The following is a 19,847-nucleotide window of genomic DNA, read 5'->3' as shown; positions in this document are numbered from 1 at the left end:
ATGAAATATATTTGAAGATACCAAAACAAAGATGTTGTTCGAGTGGTTCTTACATGTTTAAAAGAATATTTCGCACATGTTTCTTGAATTTACGTTCTGGTAGTTCGAATTTGGTACAAGTTAAGAGTTTGTTCAGCATTGCTGGCATTTGATATTGAAGAAGACATTCTCCGTAGCTTGTATGTGAAAAAGGAACTAGTTTAAATTGATTTCGGAGAGAGTATCAGGGGGAGCTATCAAATGAACGCTCATAAAGCTTGTTTTTCTTTGCATAATGTAGTAGTCTATATGTATAAAGATCACTTCCTCTAGTAATATCGCGCTTTATGAACAGCTGATGAGTACGTAGTTCGCGAGGGTGCCCATAAAAATTTTCGAATACTCTGAGAACCTTTTTCTGCTACACCTCGAGTCTGTTTAGGTTCTGAACAGACGTTTTTGCCCATACTAGCGGGCAGTAAGACAAGCGAGAGTAGAAGTGGCCGTAATATACAGCTTTCTTTAGCCATAATGGAACTAGGTTTGATAACCTGTAAGGCCAGCCTACAGTTTTGCCCAATTCAGAAGCAAGCCTTCACACATGGGTATTCCACGACATGTTTTGCTCGAACCAAACACCCAGAAATTTTTGCGTGCGAACGCACTCTGACGTTGTGCCTTCAAATGATAATTTCAGATTAATACGTGGTTTGTTCGTAAGCCTAAATATAACGTAGTTTGTTTTACGTGCGTTTAATGCACGCTTGTTTTCATTGAGCCACACCTCCAGATGCGTTAAATAATTCGTTACAGTAACTTGGATACTTTTAATTTAATCAGCCCTAAAAACACATTCGTATCATCGGCATACATAAGTAGTTTTTCTGTGTAAGGAATATTACATATATCAATAATATAAACTACGAATAATATGGGTCCTAAGATTGAACCTTGTGGAACGCCTTGCTAAAGTTCAATTTCTGTTGACGTTAAGCTTCCGACTTTAACATATTGTTTTCTGGCAAATAAGTAGTTTTTAATAAGTTCAAGAGCAACACTGCGTGTTCCCTAGTCGAATAATTTTTGTTCTAGGATATCATGTTTTATACTATCAAAAGCCTTTTCCAGATCAAGAAGCAATCCAAAAGTATACAGTCTTTCTTTTTTTCGAAATTGTTTAGTATGTCTTCTTTTACGTTTAACAGGGCTGATTCAGTGGACTTGCCTTTCTGGAATCCGTACTGAACATATTTTAGTACGTTATACTTACTAAGAAAGCTCCTTAGTCAACAATTTATGGCAGATCCAAACGCCTTCGATAGAACAGGCAAAACAGAGCTTGGCCTGTAATTTGAAATGTCATTTAGAGCACCACCTTTATGCACAGGGCATACACGCGCAAGCTTCAGATCGGAAGGGAAAAGTCCAGAAATGAACATGCAATTAATGATATTGACACGTGTACTTATCTTTATCGGGCAACCACGTTTCGCCGCTTAACAACTGTAATCGCAGAGCGAGGTACGCGCCTGCATGTATCCGACGTTTCTGGAAAGTTATTGACGCTTCTATCCGCGTGTCTGGTGTCGCCGAACCCTGTGTTATCAGATTTCATCGCCTGACACGAATGGTGTAGAACTTTGTGGAAGACACGCGGGTCCCATCAGTTAATCTGGAACAATCGACGACTGATCTATAAAAGCCGGCGCGCTTGACCCACTGATCAGTTTTTCCGACGATCGCCGATCATGTTCGCCGCTATCGTTGTGCTATAAGTGTAGCCTGCTTTTGTGGGCACAGGTTCGCCCAATAAAAGCTAGTTTTGTATTCCACCGTATTGCTTCTTTCTTCACCGTCACTACCACGTGACATCTGGTGGAGGTGCTTTTCGTCCATGTACAGGACGCCCCCGACATGCCGTGATCCCAGCCCAGACCGCAAACAGAACACCAACGTAGTCCAGGACCACCGAGCAAGCCGCCGTCTTCAACAGCTGCCCCCGGAGCACGGACTTCTACCTGAGAAGACCAAGAAGATTGTGGCCAAGGCAACCGCAATGGCAGCCCCAGCGTCCCCCATCATCCTGCAGCAGCCCAGGGAACCACCGACGTTCCGCGGTTCCACATTTGAGGATCCTGAAACCTGGCTGGAAACGTATGAGAGGGTCGCTACGTTTAACAACTGGGCAAGCGACGACAAGCTGCGGCATGTCTATTTCGCACTGGAAGACGCCGCCAGGACCTGGTTCGAGAATCGGGAAGCCACCTTAACGACGTGGGACCTGTTCCGAAGCGGCTTCTTGCAAACGTTTACGAGCGTCGTACGAAAAGAGCGAGCCCAAGCACTACTAGAAACCAGAGTGCAGCTGCCAAACGAGACGATCGCGATCTTCACAGAGGAGATGGGCCGTCTTTTCCGGCATGCCGACCCAGAAATGCCAAAGGAGAAAAAAGTCCGCTTCCTGATGCGGGGCGTCAAGCAAGAGGTTTTCGCTGGACTTATCCGTAACCCGCCGAAGACCGTAGCTGAGTTTTCTGCAGAGGCATCGACGGTCGAGAAAACTCTGGAGATGCGCACCCGGCAATATAACCGCCAGGGGCTCACGCCGCAGTACGCCATCCGAGGACTCGATTCCGACAACCTTCAGGAGACCATCAGGGCCATTGTGCGCGAAGAACTGCGCAAGGTCCTGCCTTCGTCGCAGCCCCAAGTGGCTTCGATCGCCGAGATCGTGAAAGAAGAGGTGCACCGATCACTTGGAGTTCCCTAGCTGCAACCACAATTACCGCAGCCCCAGCCAGAAGCGATGACATACGCCGCCGTCGCACGCCGTCAAGGTACCCCTCCGCGACCACGCCAGGGCCCTGCAACGACGCAATTCCGTCGTCCACCGCCGCCGCCGACAGCGCGGCCACCCGTCGCCCAGCGGAGCTACCCGAGGAAGACTGACATTTGGCGCGCTCCTGACCACCGCCCGCTCTGCTACCACTGCGGCGAAGCCGGGCACGTGTACCGCCGATGCCCATACCGCGACCTAGGTTTGCGACGCTTCGCCGTGAACGCACAGCACCCGAGGGAAGGTGAACGCCCTCGTGACATCGCCGATTACCTCGCCGCTACTCAGCGGAGCCCTCGACGACCGTCCCGTTCGCTGTCACCAGGACGCTACCTGTCACCGCAGCACCGACCATACACCGGCCCAGCCCGGGGCCGCTCTGCGAGCCCATATCCGGAAAACTAAAAGCAGCAACCGATGGAGGTGCGGTTGCTGTTCGTCGAACTGACGAAGATCCTCCGCCGCTGACGAAGACGACGAAGAAACCATCTCGACGACCTAATGACAACACGCCGCCGTCCCGACGAAGTCAGGAAGCCAAGACTACACGGACGAAAGACGACTTGAGGAAGCGACGTTCCAGCTTCAGTTCAACACGACGCAGCCGTGATCCGACGCCACGACCTAACTGCAACGTTAGACAAAGAACCACCGACCTTGACGTGCTTCTCGACGGCCACGCAGTCACTGCCTTAGTCGACACAGGGGCCGATTACTCCGTAATGAGTAGACACATCGCCGCCCAGTTGAAGAAGGTTAAGACTGCATGGGAGGGCCCCCAAATTCGGACCGCTGGAGGGCACCTCATTACGCCGACTGGAATCTGCACGGCAAGAATTACCATTCATGACCAGACTTACCCTGCCACCTTCGTTATCCTGCAACAGTGTTCACGAGACGTCATTCTCGGCATGGACTTCCTGAACCAACACGGCGCCATCATCGATCTGAAGTCGCAGTCAATAAGGCTGTCGGAAGATCAAGCGATAACATCGGAGCGCCCTTGTAGACACCACGCCTTGAGTGTGCTCGAAGATCAAGTGAGCATCCCGCCTCGCTCCATCATCGTTATTTCGGTCGGCGCCGAAACACCCGCTGACGTAGAAGGCGTCATCGAAGGCGACCAACGTCTACTACTCGACCGTGAAATTTGCGTCGCAAGAGGGATCGCTCGACTGCACGGAGGAAACACGAGAGTGTTGCTGACAAACTTCAGCCAGGAGTTCAAGCACATCAACAAGGGCACGACGATCGCATTCATCGAGGAAATACAGGAAACCAGCGATGCCTTTATCCTCTCGGATTCTGTTGCATCTACCCCGACGACCGTAGTTCCCGAGCCAGACTTCCACATAAATCCAAGTCTCCCCGTGATTAAGCAGCAACAGCTCAGAAGTCTGCTTCGACGATACAAAGACTGCTTTTCGACGTCATCAAGGATTCGACAAACACCAATCGCAAAGCATCGCATAATCGCCGAAGAGAGCGCTCGACCACTACGCCAGAGCCTTTACCAATTTTCGACGCGAGAACGCGAAGCTATAAGACAACAAGTCGACGAAATGCTGCGCGACGACATCATCCAGCCGTCGAAAAGCCCGTGGGCGTCTCCAGTTGTTTTAGTGAAGAAAAAGGACGGAACCCTACGTTTCTGCGTCGATTATCGTCGACTGAACAAAATCTCGAAGCAAGACGTATACCCCCTCCCACGGATAGACGACGCATTAGATCGGCTCTGCAATGCTAAATACTTCTCATCAATGGACCTCAAGTCTGGCTACTGGCAAATAGAAGTCGACGAAAGGGATCGCGAAAAGACGGCCTTCATCACGCCAAACGGCCTCTATGAATTCAACGTTATGCCATTTGGACTGTGCTCGGCGCCTGCAACGTTCCAGCGCGTGATAGACACGGTTTTAGCAGGATTGAAGTGGCAGAACTGTCTTGTTTACTTGGATGACGTCGTCGTCTTCGCCGGAAATTTCGACGATCACCTTAAGCGGCTTGCGACGGTATTAGAGGCCATCAAGTCATCAGGGCTCACCCTGAAGCCGGAAAAGTGTCGCTTCGCTTACGATGAGCTTCTATTACTAGGCCATGTCATCCGCAAATCTCGAGTACGTCCCGACCCGCAGAAGACAGCTGCCATCGCAAAGTTCCCGCAGCCAATCGACAAGAAGGCAGTGCGCAGATTCCTTGGCATGTGTGCCTACTATAGGCGCTTTGTCAAGGACTTTTCGCGCAACGCGGAGCCGCTAACACATCTAACGAAATCTGATGTCGAGTTCAATTGGGAAACGCCGCAGTCCGACGCATTTCAAGAACTCAAACGACGCATGCAGTCGCCGCCGGTACTTGCACACTTCGACGAGGACGCCGATACTGAAATCCACACTGACGCCAGTAGCCTAGGCCTCGGTGCCGTCCTAGTCCAGAGGAAAGAAGGACTTGAACGGGTGATATCGTATGCTAGCCGGTCGCTGTCAAAAGCGGAAAGCAATTATTCTACGACTGAAAAGGAATGCCTCACCATCATTTGGGCTACAGCTAAATTCCGCCCTTACCTCTATGGCAGGCCATTCAAAGTCGTCAGCGACCACCACGCGTTGTGTTGGCTAGCTAACTTAAAGGACCCTTCAGGACGGCTGGCGCGGTGCAGCCTCAGACTACAAGAATATGACGTAACGGTAATATTAGCCCCGAGAACGAACTACAGGGGCGCTTCGAGCGCCGCTCGCGTGACGTCAGGGCAAGGACTCGCGCCTGTCGTCTGCTACAGTTCGGGCGGTGTCCGGGCGCGTTCTGCGGTGTTTTCGTTCGCTCGCCCTCGTTCTCTCTGCTTGTGTACTTATGGCGATCGTCTCAAATATGTTTTTACGACGTCTTCATTCGCGAAAGTTTATTCAAAGAGCTTATTTCTTAGACGACAATGCAGCTCTCGAAGGCAACGCTACAGTGCCAGCCGAAGGAGTGCAGACCAGCTCATTGCGGGTTTTTCAATCGACAACCGCAAACATATAGAAAATAAGAATCCAGTTATGATACTATACCTGCCACGGTGCAAAGAGTATGTCACAGACGCTGGGTATATATGACTTTACAACTGTTACAATCCGCTAAAACTGGTTTGTTCACGACGAGTAGTTCATTGTGCAATATCGAATTTTCACCTTTCTTCAAAGAAACGCTCGGTAGTAACACGAGGACTTAACTAGTACTGCAGTTAGGTTCTACAAGCACAACTTGCTTCTTTGACTGCTTCTTAAAATTAGGCGCTTCTTCACGTGTTTATTTTAAGCGGCGGTAATTTGAAGTAAAGCTAATGAAGGCTTACGTCTATTTACAGAATACAAAATGGAATGTACTAATATATATTCCCTTTTCTGTGCTACACGTTCAACTCACTTGAGAAATTTATTGGTGCTTGTTCCTTGAGGAATATACATGACGAATTTGTTTGGCGAACTGACACAGACTGCTCGGCCCAAATTTTTTAGAAAAATTTGCCTTTTGGGCTGTATGGCTGCAGCCAGAAAGAAGTCGAAGCGTCAATCATTAGTAGTATGGGACATATTGAAGATATAATTCCCCTGTGAAGGGTCAAAAATCAAGTGAATGTATATGTAAGTCTTGTGGTGTCTTCTTTATGAATGTTTGCGATTCGGTTGGAGCAAACTTTATTTTGCCTGCAGTTGGGCGAGGTCCTCTTTTATGTACCGACCAAACAAATAGTTATCCGTTTGCATAATTTAACAACGCTGGATCGAGACATGGTGAGACAGAAAGTGCTTGAATTTTTCTTTTCTGGGCAATCTAAGCTGCGCTGTAGTAGCTCGAGAATATTTTAGCCATTCCAATTGGAGCTGTAAAAAAATGCTTTATCGTTTCAATTCGAAATTGTAGTGAACTGATCGGTTTCACGAACAAAGCGTGCCTCGCCATACTGACAGTCGCTTGCTACCGTTTCGTGCTACTGTTGCGTGATGGGTGTGCCATATTGTTGATAAAGGCTACTGAGCGCCACTATTAAACATTTGATCGCTTGCAATTGATTGGCTCTGGATCTTGACAACGAAACTTTTCTCTCAGGTGATTGCTACTATGGTATTTGTGAATTAACTACGTAAATACTCTACGTGACACGCCGTCGTGTTAGCAGCCATGAGCGTTTCGTTTTTTGGAGGCCTGTTATAGGGAGGGGTGAAACTAGCAGCAAACTTTTTCATAAAGAATGGGTGCCTAACTCTTTCTTTTACGCAATAATAAATGGCCATATTTGGCTAGAACAACTCACCAGAGTAATAAGAATCATGATGACAGCTTCGCTGGGCAATGTCTTTCTAACACGGATAACATCCTGACGCCAATTACCATGAAGTTTCTTTCATGTAAAATGCAATGTCTCTCATAGCTAAATACAAACGGAATATTAAGTGTTTAGCCAAGCATCGTACACAACTTCCCGTATTGAATTTCCAGACTTTCTTTTTACGCAAAATTTATGGACAGAGACAGCGCGTATATTCATTGTAAAACAAGTAGCCCCGTTCAACGCTACATAGCTTGCGATATCCAAGCCCGAAATTTTATTGACTCACGTGCTTTAGGAGAAGGAACTGTGGTTCAGGCATGGCAGCAGAAAGAAGCCGACATACCCTTCAATAAGTGCAGCTCGAGCCACCCATACCCCAAGCATACACGAAGGAAACGAGCGCGCGCGGCCGCCGAGCGAGACGGAGCGAGCGGCGTCTTGGCCGTGACGTCACACGCGAGAGGGCGCCACTCCTAATTCTCGAGGCTAATACAAGTCCGGAAGAAAACACTCCGACGCCGACTGCTTATCACGCGCCCCAATCGATCCCCCGCCGCAAGACGACGTGGACGACGACGCCTTCCTTGAGATAATAAGCGCGGAAGACTTCACTAAACAGCAACGAGCAGACCCGGAGCTAAAAGGCCTCGTCGAGTATTTGAAAGGGAACACCGACGTTGTCCCTAGGGCATTTAGGCGCATGTTGTCTTCGTTCACGCTACGAAACAACCTGCTCGTGAAGAAGAACTTCTCACCAGTCCACGCCAGCTACCTTCTTGTGGTGCCGTCAGCGCTCCGTCCAGAAATACTGCACGCCCTACACGACGATCTAACCGCTGGGCACCTCGGATTCTCCCGGACGCTGTCGAGGATACAGGAAAAGTATTACTGGCCGCGTCTGACCGCCGACGTCGCCCGTTACGTCAAGACATGCAGAGACTGTCAACGACGCAAGACACCACCGACAAGGCCAGTAGGATTACTACAGCCGATCGAACCTCCTCGTCGACCATTCCAGCAGATTAGGATGGATTTGTTGGGGCCGTTTCCGATGTCAACATCCAGGAATAAGTGGATCATCGTGGCGACGGACTATCTCACCCGCTTTGCTGAAACCAAAGCTCTACCGAAAGGTAGCGCAGCCGAAGTGGCGAAATTTTTCGTCGAGAACATCCTGCTGCGACATTGTGCCCCAGAAGTCCTCATCACCGACAGAGGAACGGCTTTTATAGCAGAGCTCACCCAAGCCATTCTGCAGTACAGCCAGACGAGCCACAGGAGGACAACTGCCTACCATCCGCAGACGAATGGTCTCACGGAGCGCCTGAACAAGACCCTCGCCGACATGCTAGCAATCTACTTCGACGTCGAGCACAAGACGTGGGATGCCGTCCTGCCGTATGTCACCTTCGCCTACAACACGGCGGTGCAAGAAACAACACAGATCACGCCATTCAAGTTGGTTTACGGCAGGAACCCGACAACGACGCTCGACGCCATGCTGCCGCACGTCACTGACGAGGAGAATCTTGACGTCGCTACCTATCTCCAGCGCGCCGAAGAAGCCCGACAGCTCGCCCGCCTACGGATCAAGACCCAGCAGCGTACCGACAGCCGACACTACAACCTCCGACGACGCTTCGTCGAGTACCAGCCCGGCGACCGTGTTTGGGTATGGACCCCGATACGCCGGCGAGGACTCAGTGAGAAGCTGCTGCGACGCTATTTCGGACCCTACAAGGTCATCCGACGTATTGGCGCACTAGACTATGAGGTCGTGCCAGACGGCATTTCGCACTCACAGCGGCACCGCGCACGATCTGAAGTGGTCCACGTGGTGCGCCATAAACCATTTTACGGACGCTGATGAACTTCCTTAGTTTGTTGTTTTCTTTGCTACGAGTGCTTTTCTTTGTTACTTTCGTTTGTTTGCAGCATCGTGTCGATGCTTTTTTAAGAGGGGGTAATGACACGTGTACTTATCTTTATCGGGCAATCACGTTTCGCCGCTTAACAACTGTAATCGCAGAGCGAGGTACGCGCCTGCATGTATCCGACGTTTCTGGAAAGTTATTGACGCTTCTATCCGCGTGTCTGGTGTCGCCGAACCCTGTGTTATCAGATTTCATAGTGTGACACGAATGGTGTAGAACTTTGTGGAAGACACGCGGGTCCCATCAGTTAATCTGGAACATTCGACGACTGATCTATAAAAGCCGACGCGCTTGACCCGCTGATCAGTTTTTCCGACGATCGCCGACAGTATTCGCCGCTATCGTTGTGCTATAAGTGTAGCCTGTTTTTGTGGGCACAGGTTCGCCCAATAAAAGCTACTTTTGTATTCCACCGTATTGCTTCTTTCTTCACCGTCACTACCACGTGACAATATGAGCCAGGGACTCTGAGATGCGCAACATACTTCATAGGCACCGCGCTTAATTCATCATCACCTGTTGCGACATAGTTACGTAGTACATTTATCGACCTTAATACCTCAAACGGTCCCACTGGGGCTAAACTAATTGTGTTAGGCTGTCTTACTCTACGGCAGATTCTTTCCGAAAAACTCTGTTCAGAAGGCGGCAAATACTCGCCGGAGTGGGCGAAATATGAGTGCTTTGACGAGTGCTTTATGATATGAGTGCTTTGAATTCGTAAATATGAGTGCTTTGAAGAGTGCTTTGACGTGGAAGCGCGTTTTGTTTTCACAAATTGTCCCAGATGATTAACTGCATTCCATAGTTTGCGAGGATGATTATAAATCTTGGCGAATAGGCATTCATAGTATATCTCCTTAGCTTTTCGTATGTCGGCATTTAGTTTATTGGGATGTGTTTTGAATTCTTTTAGAACGGCTAGGCCACGTGTTTGAACAAAGTTATTATACATTTTGTTTTTTAGTTTGATTCTTTTGTGAAGGCTCGTGCTGATCCATGGCTTTCGAATTTTCTTTTTGTTTAATGTGTGCGATACGATGGGAAAATTGCTGTTGTAATATATTTTGAAATTGCGAAAGGAAACGCTATATGCGCGATCAGAATCCTGTTCTGCGTGTACGAAAGACCAGTTCGTAAGCGCTAGTTCCGAGTAAAGTTTCTCAAGTGTGAGCTGGTTTATGACTCGATACGTTGTTTGGTCGGTGTAGTTAGGCTTGTTAGGTGTAGTAGAGAAAAGAGTGAAGTGTGGTAAGTGGTCACTGAGGTCGAGTGAAAATAGGCCTGAAGCAATCTTATTTGTTGGCGCATTTGTGATGCACACGTCCAACAGTGTGGCGCTATGATCAGTGATTCCGCTGGGCAGCCTAATGGTGTTCGAACAATGATATGTGGACAGAATAGTTTCAAACTGCACGGTGGCTGCGTCATCGCTTATCATGTTGACATTTATGTCACCCATCAGAAAAAAAGGCACGTGCGGTAAGTTTAACTTGCATATAAAGGTTCCAGAGGTATAAAGAAATTCAGACTTTCTGCTCGTGGGTGGCCGATACACTGCAGTAACTGCAATATTTGGTAATCGTATTGTGATACATTCGAGGCTAGTGGTCACGAAGGTTAGCTCATCGATGACATCATGCATAGGACAATCTTTCACATACAAGGGTAATCCTCCTCCACGATTCTTAGTCCATTTTAACACCCTTGTATGTGTAATAGTCTAATTGTGAAGGAGTGTCATACGGAATGAGCCATGTTTCGGAAAGCAGTATAACATCAAATTTTATAGTTAAGGAATCAAGGAACGTGCCGAGATCAGAAATTTGTTTTTAATAATGCGCAAATTTAGATGAAAAGCACTGAAATCCTTTCCAATATGTTCGGTCGCTTTGTTAAAACTATCCGCATCATAGTAATGGCAACTGTCAAATAGAGCCATTTCGTAGCAGATTGAGCCATTTAAAAGTGTCAGTTAGATACTTAGTGACACATTTGGTCCAAATTATTGCGTTCTGCTATTCGCAGCACCTCCGATGATTCTGTTTTCCTGGCAAGACCTTTGCCATTATTTGTCCATACGTAACTCCATCCAACATCACGCTTCTTAGCTATAGCAGCACCCAGAAGTTGTTTCCCAAGCTGAGTGGGGTTTTCATTAACAAATATAGGATCGGCGTACTGAAAGCGAATTTGGTTAGCAAAAAGAAGCGCTCTCTTGGCTTTAGTAAAAATAGCATTTCACTTTTCTCGGCGAACGAAGCGTACAGTGATATTCTTCACCTCGGGGTGTTTAGTTGCTATTCTGTGACAAATATCAATATCCGTGGAAGTGATGGGTTCCCCAACTGCTGCGCAAATTTTCTGGATTACTTCAGAAGGATGACCTAGATTAGGCACACCCTTGATTTCAAGGTTGTTTTCTCTGGTATACGCCTCCAAGTCTTCAACTTTCATGCGTAATTTCTTTGTTTCCATGGCGAGAATATCGTTAGCTTTCCGTACTTCCGCGAGTTCTTTTCGCAACGACTTTATCTTTTCCGTGAGCGGCTTAATATCATTACAGACTGAACTGCAATAGTCCACACTTTTCTTAAAGTCGCGAAGTTCCCTCCGTATTTCTCGCTGAAAGACTTCTAGCTCCTTAGTCATCTTTCAACAAAACAGCAATAACGAGACACAAAAGGGGTCAGTGGTGTTTGGCAGCAGTGCTAGCAACGGTGTAATTAAGATGAAGGAATGAATCCTCACCTGCGTACAGAGAATGCTTGTTATTGACGTGAATCCTGCGAGCACTGCTGCCAAACTGTGGTCAGAGCAGAATGATCGCCGCCCATATATTGTCCGTGTCCTAGGATGCCATCCTCTGTGCAGGCGCTCCCGTTTCGCAGCAGCAAGCCACTTGTCGATTGGGTAGTATGGCGCCGCGTGTCGACACGATCTGTATCGCTCAGGCTGCCAGTTCAGTGCTCCAGTCGGTGGTACCTGTTGCAGCACGTGGCGATAAAGATCCCAACAATGTGATGAGCTGCGTACAGAGAATGCTTGTTATTGACGTGAATCCTGCGAGCACTGCTGCCAAATTGGGAGCACTACTGCCAACTGCCAAAACTTGCCCCAGTAAGATTGAGTACACGCGAAACTAATTGCGTCGCAAAGCCGGGTGTGGCGACCATGACAAAGAACTACTGAAGAAAGTTTAGATAATGTTGGGGCGCACAGAAAGCGTCGCAAACATCTCCCAGTAGGAGTCATTAACTGAAGTTACCTATGCCTGGACGGCCGGGTCGTTTTTCAATAACTGCGTCAGAAGTCTCGGTTCCATGCCGCAAAAGCCTAAATATGTTGAAATGCGTCGTAGACTTTCAAACAATATTTCTCGCCTTTCCATAGTCTAATAGTGCAGTGGCGCCATGTCGAAGTGCACAAGGAAAGCAAGAAATCGGCGGGAGCCCAACAAACAGACAACGTCCATAAGAAACGGGTCGCCGAACAGGCGAACTTCTCACGCGCAGCCGGCTTCGCTCGCTTCAGTGGCGTGTCTGGAGCAAGACGCATGCATATGGCGCGTCCAGCACGTCGGTGGGTTGTTGCTAGGTAACGCAAGAAAAATAAGTTCACCTTTACGCAAGAATTTTAAATTTTAGCGGGAAAGAATAAAAAAAATTAAAACGTTTTATAAGTTCACTCCACTTTCTTTTTTTCGATGCTCGCGTCAGCTAACGGGTAGGATTAACACTAGGCGTAACGTGTTTTCTTTTGCCACATTTTCCCGAGTGTCCACTCTTGCTGAATTTCTTTCTCTATTTTGAGACGATCGACGAGCGTGCTAGCCATTATCATTGTGCTCAGTGTTACTTTTCTTGCTGGGCACAGTTTCACCCAATAAACAGTTTCGTGACATGTGGTCTGTACTGTGGTCGTTCACCATCACAGCATCACTGCAACGTGACCATATCAACACATCGTGACAGGTACTATTACATTCAGCGACCCGCTTACATTGCGGCTCATGCGTATTAAGGTCTTGCAAGTGCTGATGGAGCCGTTCGTTAATGGTGGCGGTACGTAGTTACCGACGGACAAGTCCACATTAGTTCTCCCAATTACTACTATAATTTTTTCTCAGATAACGGCAGCAGTTGTAATGCTAACAAACACACAAAGCCGTATTAATGAGGCTTTGTCCTTAGCACAAACCTTTTATTTTATAGTCTTACGCCCTTGCAGACAATTGAGGGAAATCAGAGTTCTGCGCTTCTAATTCTTTGCCATCGCTTCTAGACAGAGGATTAAAGAACGGCCTCCTTGGAGTAAAAGCACTCCTTATTTTTCTTTGCAGCTAACCTTGAGATAAAGATGTAGCTCAGGCCCAACTCTGATGTCGCTTTTTCAAATACATGCAAAACGCAAGAATGATTTTCTGCGATAACCACTCGCTAGATTTTAATGCTATTTGTGGCATTTGAGAGGGAACAATAAATTCTAGTAACTGTTGCAAGCAGAATGTTTATTGAAGGCCTGAATGTTTTAGGTGAAACTTGCAAAACTTTGTATGGTTAAAAAGAAATAGAAGCACAAAGTTTAGAAATTTGTAGCTTTGGAACTTAAGCAGATATCACAGTCTTGCAATCTGCATCTGTTAGCGGAAAAATTTATTATCGGAATATCTTGCATTGTTTACAAAGGCTTTGCAAAAGTCCCACCCGCATATTAGCGGCGTATTTAAGAGCTATGTATAATAGATTGCTCTTGTGTGCTTTAGATGTACTATTAAATGCGATCTACAGAATCGATATCCTCTTTCATTGCTGAATTTCAGAGTTAAAAACCTGATCGTCACATTTTGTGGAAATGGGCTATTTTAATTTTTCATCAGAGCATTGACTGCCTAAATCAAATATTCTGTGCCAACGGTCACTAGAATTGGACTTTTTATTTCAAATGCAATACCGTGCTGCAGACTAGTGTTGCAGTACATAACATAGAATCCCACAGTACACAGGCAGTAACATCAATTGTCGTTTCATAATGTAAACGCGCACTTTGGTGCAGTGATAAAATGAGGCTAAAAAGCTGTCAGTGTCTGGTAAGCGTCTCTTGAAATAGAAGTAAATGAGAGCCGATCGGTTGCAATGGGAATAAGCTACCTGTTATCAAGGACCTGTAACGAAGGAGTGCGTATTGGCGAAAGCGCTGTAATGGTGGGCAGGAAATTACGTTGAATATGAGTGTTTTATAGCGCAGCTCTTAAGCGCACGTTCCTGCGTTGAGCATCGACGTGTGTCGGCGGCGTAACCGTGTGAACGAGCAAAGCGAAAGACGAAGGAGCGAACAAATAGCACAGCGGGGGATGAAATAGGGCGAGAGTGAACAGTGCGCGAGGAGGAACGCGGAGGAGGAGGGTGCAGGGGATGCAAGAGGAGGAAAGCGGAGGAAGCCACGTTGAAGCACCATCAGACCGCGCTCTCGTCGAGGCATCCGCGTCACGAAACCGAATAATTTCGCATGCAATGGACAGATTGTGCAACAGAATGTCCCCTCGCTGATGCATGCGGATGACAAAGTGCTCCTAACGGACAATGTAAGATTGGCCACTATGTGCGGCAACGCAACGACAAATCGAGGCAAATAATTTAGCACAGAGAAATTGCGAATTATAACCTTTAATGAAGAGACGAGTAACCACGTGGTGTGGATTCAACAAGTCATGCCCATGGCCAAGCAATATAAATACCTCGGCGCATACGTAAAGGAAGGAAACACTTACTCAAGCACCCACCAAGATAGCCTGAAACGAAAAGGGAAGCGAAATGCAGCAGTAATGAAACCTAGGGCATTTTGGCACCACAAGACATATCAGGTGGTGCGTGGCATCGGCAGAGGGGTCATGGTGCCAGCACTCACGCTCGAAAATGCCGTTCTGTGCCTAAAATCGGATATATTGTCCGGGTTGAAAGATAACCAAAGATCAATGGGGCGGTTTGTTTTGGAAGCTCCCGGCAAAATGACATGGGTTGGGAGTATGCTTAAAGTCAGAGAAGCGCAGCGCAAAATTTGTTTTGAAGAAAGGCAAAGGAACATGGATGAAAATAAATGGGCAGTTAAAATGCACAGGCACGTATCCTTGAAAAACGTGGACACATAATGGAGGAAGAAGGCAAGAAAATTGACAACCAAGTACAGGGTCAAAAAAACTGTAAATAGACAACCAGAAGTCATCAAAAAGAATGTAATAGAAGCAGAGCCAGTTAACTGGATGCAAAGAATGGAAAGAAAAAATGCCCTGAACATTTACAAAAATGACAACAAATTAAAATGGCTAATTTGTACGATAACACAAAATGCAGTACCTTGCTGTTAGAGACTGTATTTGGTCTCCCAAGTATAAAGACATACTGGTCCAAATATTCGGAATTAGAAGAGGCATATTCACGCCGCAGCAATATTCCGGAGATCACCCAGCACATCGAATGAAATGTGAAAGGATTCACACAGAGAGAACGGTAGGTAACGTACGTATTTCAGAGCGTTTTGGCTTAAAGTGGACGAAGCGACAACCAGTGAGCAGTCTAGATCAGCAAGAGACGTTAAATGTATTAGCGCGAAAAAAAGAAGGGAAGCGATTGATACGAGCGGATCTCTTACAGTCATAGCTAGCGGTACAAGCTAGAGTTTGAAGGGAAAAAATATTACGCAGCTGTATACAATAATGCTAGATAAAAACATGTATAGCATAACCGATTACATCAAGCAGGCTAGGTGACCTCCCTGTTGCAAATTGGACGCCTTTAAATCATCATCATCATCATAATTATCATGATCATTATATTCTATGACACCTCCTGGCAATGCGCAGGGCGCATAGAGAGGCCTAACTTTCATTTATTCCCAAAATAAGTTAGCCCACGCTGAAAAAAAAAGTATATCTTCTTCTGTGGAAGTATAGCTTCAAATAAAGCGAAAAAGAAGCTACGTCAAAATGACGTCAGTACAGTTACATTTATCACATCCTGCGAAGAATTCGTTAAACGTACAGCTATCGTCTCTCTATATGTTGTGCATGCGAAGAAATGATATTTCCTGGCGAAAACTTTATAATAGTAAGTTCCAGTCACACCAGGCTATGTACTTGTCCAAATATAATAGGAGCATAATAGGCCCACAAATGTGATTGTAGAAGCCATAAAGAATATAGACAGTCTTCGTTTGATGTATTTCACAGAGCGCCTAATTAGGAGGCTTTCATGTCTTAAAGTTTAGCTTCAAAGAATGAAGTCAGGTAAACACAGCTGTCAACGTCACCCCCCCCCCCCTAGCACCTGCTCCTAGGCAGCACATTGACGTCCCTGGAACTTACGCGGATACAATACCATTTTTTTCTTTCCATCCAATTTGTTTTGGACCGGCGTTTTAGGTTGTGTTTTGGTTAAATACAAGAAATAACATGGGAGAAACCAACCTAAACAGCAGGACAAAAACCAATTGCACAGAAAGAAAAAACGGTATTGATTCCGCGTAAGTTCCAGGGACGCTTCCAGAAAATTTGTCCCGTGTTATTTCTCTTCTTTAACCAATACACAGTCATGGTGATGAACACTTAGTCACGCCTGAAACGACAAGCACAGGAAAAGGAACTATGTATGGAAGATGGGCCGGCGCACTTGGACTATGGAAATTAAAGTGGGTCAACAGCCTGCGGGTTGCAGACAGCAGAACAGTCCTGCTCAATGCGCGCCGACAGCAATGAAGCGGAGCTGCCACTGGTTAGGTCATGAATATAGCAAGCAGTTTGTGCGAAAATCCCGCTATGTACTCGCAGAACTCCGCCCAGTTTCATAATCAGGTGCGTCTTTTGTCTTCACGAAAGCACTCCTTGTTTCATGTGAACAACTTTTTTTCTTACGTTCTCCGTGCTCTTTATTCACGCTTAAACCGGCACTGCCCATCAGGGCTTCAGCTTAACTAAGGAGATAATTACGGCGGCCACGAGTTCTTCAGCACGAACTTCATAGGGATTGCTGAGAAATAACGAAATACGCTCGAATTCACAGATGCCAACCAAATAATTATGGTTTAGTCTGTGCATTTGATTAGTGTTATTGTCTGAATGCACAGACTAAACCATAATTATTTGGTTGGCATCTGTGAATTCGAGCGTATTTCGTTATTAGTGTTATTGTCCGGACAGGCCACCAATGGAATATGAACCTGGCACCGTTTAACACTAGAACGGTATCTAATGAGGCGAGTCTAGCAGCGCTATTGGAGGAATTAGAGGGTACTAAATGGGATATAATAGGGCTCAGTGAAGTTAGGAGGCCAAAAGAAGCATATGCAGTGCTAAAAAGCGGGCACGTCCTGTGCTACAGGGGCTTAGCGGAGAGAAGAGAACTAGGAGTCGGATTCCTGATTAATAAGAATATAGCTGGTAACATACAGAAATTCTATAGCATTAACGAGAAGGTGGCAGGTCTTGTTGTGAAACTTAATAAGAGGTACAAAATGAAGATTGTACAAGTCTACGCTCCTACATCCTGTCATGATGACCAGGAAGTCGAAAGCTTCTATGAAAACGTGGAATCGGCGATGGGTAGAGTGAAGACTAAATACACCATACTAATGGGCGACTTTAATGCCAAGGTAGGCAAGAAGCAGGCCGGAGACAAGGCAGTGGGGGAATATGGCATAGGCGCTAGGAATATCAGGGGGGAGTTACTAGTAGAGTTTGCGGAACAGAATAATATGAGGATAATCAATACCTTCTTTCGCAAGCGGGATAGCCGAAAGTGGACGTGAAGGAGCCCGAACGGCGACACTAGAAATGAAATAGACTTCATACTCTGCGCTAACCCTGGCATCATACAAGATGTGGACGTGCTCGGCAAAATGCGCTGCAGTGACCACAGGATGGTAAGAACTCGAATTAGCCTAGGCCTGAGGAGGGAACGGAAGAAACTAGTACATAAGAAGCCGATTAATGAGTTGGCGGTAAGAGGAAAAATAGAAGAATTCCAGATCAAGCTACAGAACAGGTATTCAGCTTTAACTCAGGAAGAGGACCTTAGTGTTGAAACAATGAACGACAACCTTGTGGGCATCATTAAGGAGTGTGCAATGGAAGTCGGTGGTAACTCCATTAGGCAGGATACCAGCAAACTATCGCAGGAGACGAAAGATCAGATCAAGAAACGCCAATGTATGAAAGCCTCTAACCCTACAGCTAGAATAGAACTGGCAGAACTTTCGAAGTTAATCAACAAGCGTAAGACGGCTGACATAAGGAAGTATTATATGGATAGAATTGAACACGCTCTCATGAACGGAGGAAGCCTAAAAACAGTGAAGAAGAAACTAGGAATCGGCAAGAATCAGATGTATGCGTTAAGAGACAAAGCCGGCAATATTATTACTAATATGGATGAGATAGTTCATGGGGCTGAGGAGTTCTATAGAGATTTATACAGTACCAGTGGCACCCACGACGATAATGGAAGGGAAAAGAATCTAGAGGATTCGAAATCCCAACGGTAACACCGGAAGAAGTAAAGAAAGCCTTGGGAGATATGCAAAGGGGGAAGGCAGCTGGGGAGGATCAGGTAACAGCAGATTTGTTGAGGGATGGCGGACAGATTGTTGTAGAGAAACTGGCCACCCTGTATACCCAATGCCTCATGACCTCGAGCGTACCGGAATCTTGGAAGAACGCTAACATAATCCTAATTCATAAGAAAGTAGACGCCAAAGACCTGAAAAATTACAGACCGATCAGCTTACTGTCCGTTGCCTACAAACTATTTACTAAGGTAATCGCAAATAGAATCAGGAACACCTCAGACTTCTGTCAAGCAAAGGACCAGGCAGAATTCCGTAAACGCTACTCAACAATAGATCATATTCAGAGTATCAATCAGGTGGTAGAGAAATGTGCGGAATATAACCAACCCTTATATATAGCTTTCATTGATAACGAGAAAGCGTTTGATTCTGTCGAAACCTCAGCAGTCATGGAGGCATTACGGAATCAGGGTGTAGACGAGCCGTATGTCAAAATACTGAAAGATATCTATAGCGGCTCCACAGCCACCGTAGTCCTCCATAAAGCAAGCAACAAAATCCCAATAAAGAAAGGCGTCAGGCAGGGAGATACGATCTCTCCAATGCTATTCACAGCATGTTGACAGGAGGTATTCAGAGACCTGGATTGGGAAGAATTGGGGATAAAAGTTAATGGAGAGTACCTTAGTAACTTGCGATTCGCTGATGATATTGCTTTGCTTATTAACTCAGGGGACCAATTGCAATGCATGCTCACTGACCTGGCGAGGCAAAGCAGAAGAGTGGGTCTAAAAACTAATCTGCAGAAAACTAAAGTAATGTTTAACAGTCTCGGAAGAGAACAGCAATTTACAATAGGCAGCGAGGCACTGGAAGTAGTAAGGGAATACACCTACTTGGGGCAGGTAGTGATGGCGGATCCGGATCATGAGACGGAAATAATTAGGAGAATAAGAATGGGCCGGGGTGCGTTTGGCAGGCATTCTCAAATCATGAACAGCAGGTTGCCATTATCCCTCAAAAGGAAAGTGTATAACAGCTGTGTGTTACCAGTACTCACATATGGGGCAGAAACCTGGAGGCTTACGAAAAGGGTTCTGGTGAAATTGAGGACGACGCAACGAGCTATTGAAAGAAGAATGATAGGTGTAACGTTAAGGGATAAGAAAAGAGCAGATTGGGTCAGGGAACAAACGCGAGTTAATGACATCTTAGTTGAAATCAAGAA

At 46.4% G+C, this 19,847-nt stretch overlaps 1 long non-coding RNA gene across 1 annotated transcript in view; it reads right to left on the bottom strand.

Moving 5' to 3' along the window:
* LOC135919015 (uncharacterized) overlaps window positions 1-19,847 on the bottom strand; it is a 54,094-nt gene that overhangs the window by 19,150 nt on the left and 15,097 nt on the right. Inside the window, exon 2 of the long non-coding RNA XR_010569857.1 lies at window positions 11,813-12,046. This is a non-coding gene — a long non-coding RNA (uncharacterized lncRNA). The remainder of the gene's footprint in view (window positions 1-11,812; window positions 12,047-19,847) is intronic.

The sequence above is a fragment of the Dermacentor albipictus genome, chromosome 9 (genome assembly GCF_038994185.2).
Source record: "Dermacentor albipictus isolate Rhodes 1998 colony chromosome 9, USDA_Dalb.pri_finalv2, whole genome shotgun sequence".
Taxonomy (NCBI): Eukaryota; Metazoa; Arthropoda; class Arachnida; order Ixodida; family Ixodidae; genus Dermacentor; species Dermacentor albipictus.
This window is presented reverse-complemented; position numbering and strand designations above follow the sequence as displayed.